The 8,725-nt window shown below is 52.5% G+C and overlaps 1 long non-coding RNA gene across 1 annotated transcript; it reads right to left on the bottom strand.

The window, feature by feature from the left end:
• Positions 1 to 556: 556 nt before the first annotated feature.
• Positions 557 to 7,315, bottom strand: LOC100937889 (uncharacterized). Its single transcript, XR_008514900.1, has 4 exons — positions 7,050 to 7,315; positions 3,965 to 4,184; positions 1,866 to 2,089; positions 557 to 1,293 (listed from the first exon to the last, which is right to left on the bottom strand). It is a non-coding gene; the product is annotated as an uncharacterized LOC100937889 (long non-coding RNA).
• Positions 7,316 to 8,725: the final 1,410 nt, after the last annotated feature.

The following is an 8,725-nucleotide window of genomic DNA, read 5'->3' as shown; positions in this document are numbered from 1 at the left end:
GCTGGAAGAGGAAAAGAAGGATTCTCTCCTAGGCCTTCAGGAGGAGTGTGGCCCTGCCGACACCATGAGTTTGGATTTCTGGCCTCTAGAGCTGTAAGAGAATACAGTCCTTTTTCTTTTTCCTTTCTTCTCTTTTTTTTTTTTTTTTTTTTCTGTTGAGAGAGAGTCTGTCTCTGTCACCCAGGCCGGAGTGCAATGGTGCGATCTCAGCTTATTGCAACCTCTACCTCCCGGGTTCAAACGATTCTTCTGCCTCAGCCTCCTGAGTAGCTGGGACTACAGGCTCCATGCCCGGCTAATTTTTGTATTTTTAGTAGAGACAGGGTTTCGCCATGTTGACCAGGCTGCTCTCAAACTCCTGACCTCAGGTTATCTGCCCGCCTCAGCCTCCCAAAGTGCTGGGATTACAGGCGTGAGCCACCGCGTCTGGCCGAGAAAATATGTTTTTGTTGTTTTAAGCCATGCAGTTTGTGGCAGTTTGCTACGGCAGCCCCAGGAAATGAATGCATGTGATAATTCAGAAAAAGTGCTCCATGCCATGGTGCCCGGCATGTAGTGAGTGTGAAGGGTTAGCTGTGATTATTATCGTTAACATTCTTAGTATTACGGTTCAAGGTCGGTTGCAATGGCCACAGATTTGGTCACAGGGAGACCCTTCCAACCTCCCTGGCTTCAAGTCTTGCTGGGGGTGGGGAGGGATGGATTCCCTTGTCGTGGTTTCCCATGAGCTCCTGCCTGGAAGGGGTGGCTGTCCTTGTGACAGTGGCTGACTTCCACGGATCCCTGAGGGGAGGGTTCTGTTGAGGTTGGTGGGGGTGCCCTCCACGACTCCTGGTTGTGGGGAGGGGTGGAGGCTGCCTTGTGTGGCAGCTGCCCAGGGCTGGTTTCTGGAGCACAGCTCAGCAGATGCCTCAGGAACCTGTCTGGCAACAACATTCCTCCGCCACTCAGAGCAGCCGGCTGTCACTAGCAGCCCGTGTGGTTTTGTAAGGCGCAGACAAGGAACGTCAGCTGCTTCCCATCGGGGCCCGTGAGTCACTTCGGCAGCTCTGAGGCCAGAGTTTCCCCTGTGGCGGCCAAAACCCTTGCCTCTTGGCCCAGCTTCTGTCCTGCGACCAAAGGCGGGTCTTCTAGGCCTTCCTCAAGAGGAAGCCAGGAGGGGCAGGCCCCAGGATCCTGAAGACACATGGAAAGACAGATCCCACTACACTTCCCTACTTCCTCAGGCTTCTGGGTTTGGGGCAAGGAGTGTCGTGATTTGGGTTGACACTTTTCGGGCCTCGGTTTTCTCACCTGTGAATAGGGGTGTTGTGAGAACTTGATGAACTATTAGAAGTGGGAGCACCCTCCCTTTTCCTCTCCCCAGCAGCTCAGGTAGCAGGTCAAATGGTTCAGAGCCGCTGGTAAGAGGATTTGACCACATCCTTCCTGTGGGTACGTGGATGGCCACTCACTAACATTAGGACCAAGGAGGCCTCAGGAGGAAAAGGGACAGGACTCCTGAAGACCCTCACCCCAGGTGAAGTTCAAGAATGTAAAAGCCTGTTTGTAGCAGGGGTGACCCAGCCGAGTTCATCCTCGAATGGACCCCGGGGTATCCGGGCAGCACTCGCCACAGGGCACAGACTTAACCGAGGCACCAAGCACTGCATGTGTGCCTGAGGTGGGGGAGTGGCAGGAAAGGAGTCTGGGGGTGTTTGGGGGTGTGTGTAGTGAGTCAGAAGAACTTGGTGATCCCACGGACCCAGGCAACTTGGCCGTGGGACAAGCCATGGCTGGGTAGAGTTGAGGGGGTACACAGACATTTGCTCCCCTTCTCCCAGTTCCCGAGTGGAGTGTTTAGCAGGAATACCCACTTCACTTACGTTTTTGGAGCCTCTGTTTTCAACATCAGGTGCAGCAGCCATGTGGGGGCACCCTCAGTCTCCCTGGTGAGGGTGACTCAGGCATCAGTGTTGGTCTTGGAGGGCATCCTGGTAGAAGAGTCAGGCCAGGTGCTGATGTGGTTCCAGCTCAGCCAGGTTGGGGGTGATGGGCAGAGAGTCTTGTAAGCAGCCCCTGGGGCTTTGGAAAATGCTTGGAGGGGATCCTAGAAAACACGTGGTAGTGGTGGGGTGCGGTTTGGATCTGTAAGCACAGAGATGTACCTGTGGCTTTGAGCTAACAGAAGCAACCTGCAGCTACTCCGGTTACAAATGAGCACAATTCTGCCTCCAGTCAGCCTCCCAGGACCCCCACAGCCTTGGGCACTATTTATCCAGGTGGCTTGTTTGCCACCAGGCTCTGTGCATTGCAGGACTTGTTTGGGCAGAGTCTGTTTCTGTGGGTAGAGACAGGGCTGCTGTGAGAAGCAAAAGGAGACCACCCCAAGTCCCCAGCCACAACAGACTGCCAGCATCAGCCTCCAAAGATGGTATCACCCCAGCCAGGACAGGGCCAGGCCTGCGTGTTCTAGAGCATGTGCAGAACTCTGTTTCTGAAACTCCTTCCTATCTGAGGCTGGTTCCAGTTCCAGCCATACTTGAATTTTGCTGAGTTTGAGTGCCTGCTGTGCACTAGGTTTTGTAGCAGACAAAAGAATGGCAATAATAAAAGGCCGGGCGCGGTGGCTCATGCTTGTAATCCCAGCACTTTGGGAGGCTGAGGTGGGGGAATCACAAGATCAGGAGATCGAGACCATCCTGGCTAACACAGTGAAACCCCGTCTCTACTAAAAATACAAAAAATTAGCCGGGCGTGGTGGCGGGCGCCTGGAGTCACAACTATTTGGGAGGCTGAGGCAGGAGAATGGCATGAACCCAGGAGGTGGAGCTCGCAGTGAGCCGAGATCATGCCATTGCACTCCAGCCTGGGGGACAGAGCGAGACTCTGTCTCAAAAAAAAAAAAAAAAAAAAAAAGAATGGCAATAATAGGCCAGGCATGGTGGCTCACACCTGTAATCCTAGCACTTTGGGAGGCCGAGGTTCGTGGATTGCTTGAGCTCAGGAGTTCAAGATCAGCCTGGGCAACATGGTGAAACCCCACCTCTACTAAAATACAAACAATTGGGTGTGTTGGTGCATGCCTGTAGTCCCAGCTACTTGGGACGCTGAGACACGAGAATTGCTTGAACCTGGGAGGCAGAGGTTGCATGAGCTGAGATCGCACCACTGCACTCCAGCCTGGGTGACAGAGCATCTGTCTCCAAAAAAAAAAAAAAAGAATGACAGTAATGATAATGATGGTAGTCCTAATGATAGTGACAGTTTCTTCATCTGTAACATGGGATAATTAGAGTACCTGCCTCATAGGTGCTGTAAGGATTAAATGGGATAGTGCATGTAGAGTACTTAGCACATAGTACCTGGCACATAGTACGTGCTCAGTAAATATTACCTGTTAATGAGGAAACTGAGGCTCAGAGAGGTTAAGTGCCTTACCCTAAGTCACACAGCATGGGAGTCTGAATCAGGGACCTCCAATCTAATGTAGGAGACTGACAGTCCCTCACAGTTGTGAATCCAGTGCTAGGTGAGCTAAGGGAAGGGGAGGTGGTCCTGGGGGACTTCTGACTAGGTGGTATCAGGAGTCCCCATGGAGGAGGTGATGCTTCCATTGGGCCTCACAGGTAAACGGCTGCAGGTGGAGATGTGGGGGTGTGGGCAGAGCATATGGAAAACTCAAGGACCAGAAAGAGGGTGACTTGCGGGGTCAGTGGGAGAGAAGGCTGGGCAGGGCGGCTGCAGGCAGATGGTGAAGAGCCCTGAATGCATGCTGAGGAATGACCCACAATGACAAGGACCCCATTGACTGTGCCCTTGAGAGGCGGTGTGGTGCAATGGTTCAAGATTTGGACTCTGCAGCCAGCCTGCCCCAGTCAAATCTATAGCATGGGGACAGTAACGGGATGTACAGGAAGAATAAGCAGGAGTGACTGCACAGCCCCTACCCAGTGCCAGGGTAGATCCCTTCACCTCTGCCTACCTGTCTACCAGGGACCGCATGGCTTTTATGTCCAGGAGAGCATGGGGTTCTGTCTTCAGGCTGTGACTCTGGAGATGCCTTGAGTCTCCAGAGTCCCCGGGTCTCTTCCCTCTGAAGGCACGTGCTGCAGAGGCTGTGAGGATGCCAAGCCCACCTGCGTGAGTGGTGCCCGGGTGCAGGGAGTTGCTGGACACACGCAGGATGCCAGGTGGGAGGTTTGCTTCAGAGCATAGGAAATCCTAATTATTGTCATGCAGATACTCGGCAGGCATGCAAGTTTGACCCCAGGGCTGGGATTCTCAGAAGGTGGTTAGAGTCTCCATTTGTTCACTTAAGACAGGGGCATCCAGTGCCATTTGCCCCAGGAGGTGGGCATAAACAGCATAAGACACGGAGGCGTGGGGGGGGGGTGAAGTGGCATGGGGGCAGTGCGTGCTTTCTGGGTTATCTGGAGATTTAGACAGGGACACTGTGCCTCCAAGATCCTCTGGGTTCTCGTATTTATTTATTTATTTATTTATTTATTTATTTATTTTATTTTGAGACAAGGCCTTGCTTTGTTGTCCAGGCTGGAGTGCAGTGGCGCAATCTCGGCTCACTGCAGCCTCCGCGTCCCGAGTTCAAGCGATTCTCCTGCCTCATCCTCCCAAGTAGCTGGGATCACAGGCATGCACCACTACGCCCAACCAATTTTTGTATTTTCAGTAGAGATTCGCCATGTTGAGCAGGCTGGTCTCAAACTCCTGACCTCAGGTGATCCACTAGCTTCAGTCTCCCAAAGTGTTGGGATTAAAGGTGTGAGCCACTGTGCCCGGCCAGGTTCTCCTTTTTCAACAGCAAGTTACCCAAACAGTACAAGTGGAATGAGCTCCTGCCCCTTATTGGCCAGTTTAGCCCTCGTGATGGATCCCTTGCACTTGTGCCCCCGGCTCAGCATTAGGTCTAGGCTGGGGTTGCCTCTTGGGCAGCTGCATCTGTCTGTGCCCCACGATTGCCAAGCAGACATGGCTGGACCAGTTGGGGGGAGCCCCTCGGGGCAGCAGGTATTCCTTACTCACACTTTCTGGAGTGTTAAGATGTTTCCAGGCAACTGAGAGCACCCTGGCCAGCCCTGTGTTTCGGTGTTTCCAGTCCAGGCTTTGTTTCCAGTTCCTCCCTGTCTGAGCAACACCTCGTCTCACCCTGACTCATGGGGTCTCTCCCGCTCCGCCTCTAGCCATTTTCTTGCCACCCTCCCCACATTCCTTCAGGTCCACACACACCTGCCCTTTCATTCACGGCTCTTTCCTCTCTGAGGAGGGCAAGCACCAGAGGCCAGAGCCCCATCTGAGGAGGGCAAGCACCAGAGGCCAGAGCCCCATCACATTCGATCAGCAGCTGGGGCCACCGCCTGCCACTGGGTGTCTTCACACACACCTTTCCTGGGCTCTGGAGTGAGGCTGCTTAGAGGGGGATGATTGCAGAGGGGCTGGGTGCTGAGGGCCCTATTCCCAGAAGGCAAATCCCAAAGGCAGCTCTGGCCTGACCTCTTTTTTTTTTTTTTTTTAAGAGATGAGGGGCTGGGCGCGGTGGCTCACGCCTGTAATCCCAGCACTTTGGGAGGCCGAGGCAGGCGGATCACGAGGTCAGGAGATCGAGACCATCCTGGCTAACACAGTGAAACCCCAGCTCTACTAAAAATACAAAAAATTAGCCGGGCGAGGTGGCAGTCACCTGCAGTCCCAGCTACTCGGGAGGATGAGGCAGGAGAATGGCGTGAACCCTAGGGGGTGGAGCCTGCAGTGAGCCGAGATCGCGCCACTGCACTCCAGCCTGGGTGACAGTGAGACTGTGTCTCAAAAAAAAGAGATGGGGTCTCGCTCTGTCACCTAGGCTGTAGTGCAGTGGTGTGATCATAGCTCACTGCAGCCTTGAACTCCTGGGCTCAAGTGATTCTCTGGCCTCAATCTTCTTCTTTTTTTTTTTTGAGACGGAGTCTTGCTGTCACCTAGGCTAGAGTGCAGTGGCACAATCACAATCTCGACCCACTACAACCCAGGTGATTCTCCGCCTCAGCCTCCCAAGTAGCTGGGTTTACAAGCTTATGCCACCATGCCCGGCTAATTTTTGTATTTTTAGTAGAGACAGGGTTTCACCGTGTTGGCCAGGCTGGTCTCGAACTCCTGACCTCAAATGATCCACCTGCCTCATCCTCCCAAAGTGCCGGGATTACAGGCGTGAGCCACTCCACTTGGCCCCACGCCTCAGGCCTTCTAAGTAGCTGGGACCATAGGTATGCACTCCATACCCAGCTAATTTTTAAATGTTTTTGTAGAAATGGGGTCTTGCCATGTTGCCCAGGCTGGTCTCAAACTTCTGGCCTCAAGTGATCCTCCCTGCTCTGCCTCCCAAACTGCTGAGATTACAGGCGTGAGCCATCGCGCTTGGCCTGACCTCTGTGTAGGTCTCTCTCTCTCCTGTCCTCCCTCCTTCCTTCCTCCTTTCTCTCTTAAACGGCTTTATTGAGATATAATTATCATACCATAACATTCCCTGTTTAAAGTGTACAATCCAATAGTTTTTAGTATATTTACAGAGTTGTACACTGTCACCATAATCTAACTTTAGGACATTTTATCACACCCCAAAGAAGCCCCATTCATAGTCCCTCCTCATTCTCCATCCCAGGCCCTGGCAACCACTCAACTACTTTCTTTCAGTGGAGTTACTTGGAGAAGCAACTGTGAATGGTGAAGCCAGCCCCAGGTACTGAGGTGGGATGCTCCTTTCCTTGGATCAGGCTTTCAGCAAGCAGAATCCCAGAATGAGGACCATCCCTTCCAGCTGGCCCACTCACTTCCTTGTGGCTGTAGCCCTGAGAAGGTCACCAGTCCACCCTCCTCATTTACCCAGGGAGGGGCATGAGACCCAGAACAGGGAGGAAATCTGATCAAGGTCACATCGTGGGTTGGGGACACAGCTCCTGCTGGCTGTACCCACCATCTCCGGCACTCCAAGCTGCCTTCCCACAGCAGCCCCTACACATCCATAGGCCTTCCACTGGCCTCAGTCTCTCCATCTGCACAATGGGAATAATAACACCTACCACACATGTTGTTGTGGGGATTGAATGAAAGCAAAGGCAATCCTGTGTGTAAAGAGTTTTTCCCTGTGCCTGGCATGAAGCTGTCCCTCAGCCCATTGCTGAAGTTGAATTAGATTAAATTCCTGTCCTGGCATTCAGGGCCCTGCACATTCTGGTTGTTTGGGGTGGATGGAAGTTTGTCCCTCCCCTCCCTTGGAAGGTAGCAGATGGAAGCCACTGGAACCGCAGGATCCTTGCTGCTTCCTCTCGGTCACCTGGAAGCTGGTGGTGTCAGCGGGGCGGGCAAGAGGTTGACACTGGTGGCGATGACTAAGCACTGAGAGCTGTGGGAGTCTAGTTAATCAGCAGCGTCAAAACTTCCTGTTGCTGTTTGCAAACAAGGGCCACCCCCGGAGGAGGAGGACCAGAGCTAGGGGAGGGAGAGGCTGCACACCACAGAACCTCAGCAAAGCGATGCTACAGTTTAAAGGCAGCAGCAGCAGTGGTGCTAAGAGTTCAGCAGGTAGTCAGGGGCTGTGGCTATGGCTTTCCAGGAGCACGTGGCTTCCCTTATGGCCCCTGTCCCCATCTCCCCACCCAAGAGGAATTTTTTTTTTCCCCCAGGAGTAGCTGATTGACTTATTGCAAGGAGCCCCAATGAAGTGCCAGGGTGTGAGAGCAGGAATCATGGTGGTGGCACCAGATGAGACTCGTCCATCTAGGATGGGCCAGAGTGTTGGACCGCGTCGTACTGAGGCGTTCCAGGACTGACCTCGGAAGATCTCTGAGGGCTTAAGAGCAGGCAGGGATTGGGAGCACTGAGTCAGTGCTCTCAGCCCCACCTGGCCTGGCCCAGCAGACAGAAACACTCCCAGCCTGAGCACCTGGCAGAAGAACCAGATACACCCCTCTGGTGACAGCCATCGCTCAGATATCTTTATATATGCCTCATGCCTCCCAGGAGAACCAGCCAGGGTGAGAATTCCAAGATCCAAGAGAAAAACTGTAAATTAGTGTGAAAAGTAGTTCTCATCAAAAAACGCTGCCAACGACAGTGTAAATTTGGTACAGGCCTTCTGAGGGGCAATCTGGCAACATGTTTAGAAAGTGAAAAAAAAAATGCTCAGACTCTTTATTCAGAAAGATTTTTTATGAAATTGACAACCTCTCTCCTCCCTTCCCTCCCCACACCAGGGAATGAACGGGCTGTGTGGGTGGCAATGGTGACAGCAATGCTGTTTATAAAAGTGACAAAAATGGGAGCTACTCAAATATCAGACCCTATGGAATGGCCAGCTCAGTCAGGGCACAGGCTCTCAGTGGAATATTATGCAGCCATTTAAAATAGTTTTTTGCTGGGTGCAGTGGCTCACAGCTGTAGTTCCAGTACACGGGAGGCTGAGGTGGGAGGATTGCTTCAGCTCAGGAGTTTAAGGCTGCAGTGAGCTCTGATCATGCCACCTCACTCCAGCCTGGGTGAGAGAGCGAGACCCCAACTCTAAATAAATGAATAAATAAAATACTTTTCAGCCATTTTTATTGAGTGCTAGATGTGCCCCAGACACTGGAACCTCCATTCTGAATGTGACCTTGGCCTTATCCTATGATGTCTGCACTTCAGAAAAATGTAGGCATTAGTAGGAAAAAGTGACATGGAAAATGCTTATTATAATAATTTTTAAAAAAATTTAGAGATG

The sequence above is a fragment of the Pongo abelii genome, chromosome 18 (assembly GCF_028885655.2).
Source record: "Pongo abelii isolate AG06213 chromosome 18, NHGRI_mPonAbe1-v2.0_pri, whole genome shotgun sequence".
NCBI lineage: Eukaryota > Metazoa > Chordata > Mammalia > Primates > Hominidae > Pongo > Pongo abelii.
The sequence above is the reverse complement of the archived record's forward strand: the minus strand, read 5'-3'. Positions and strand labels throughout refer to the sequence as shown.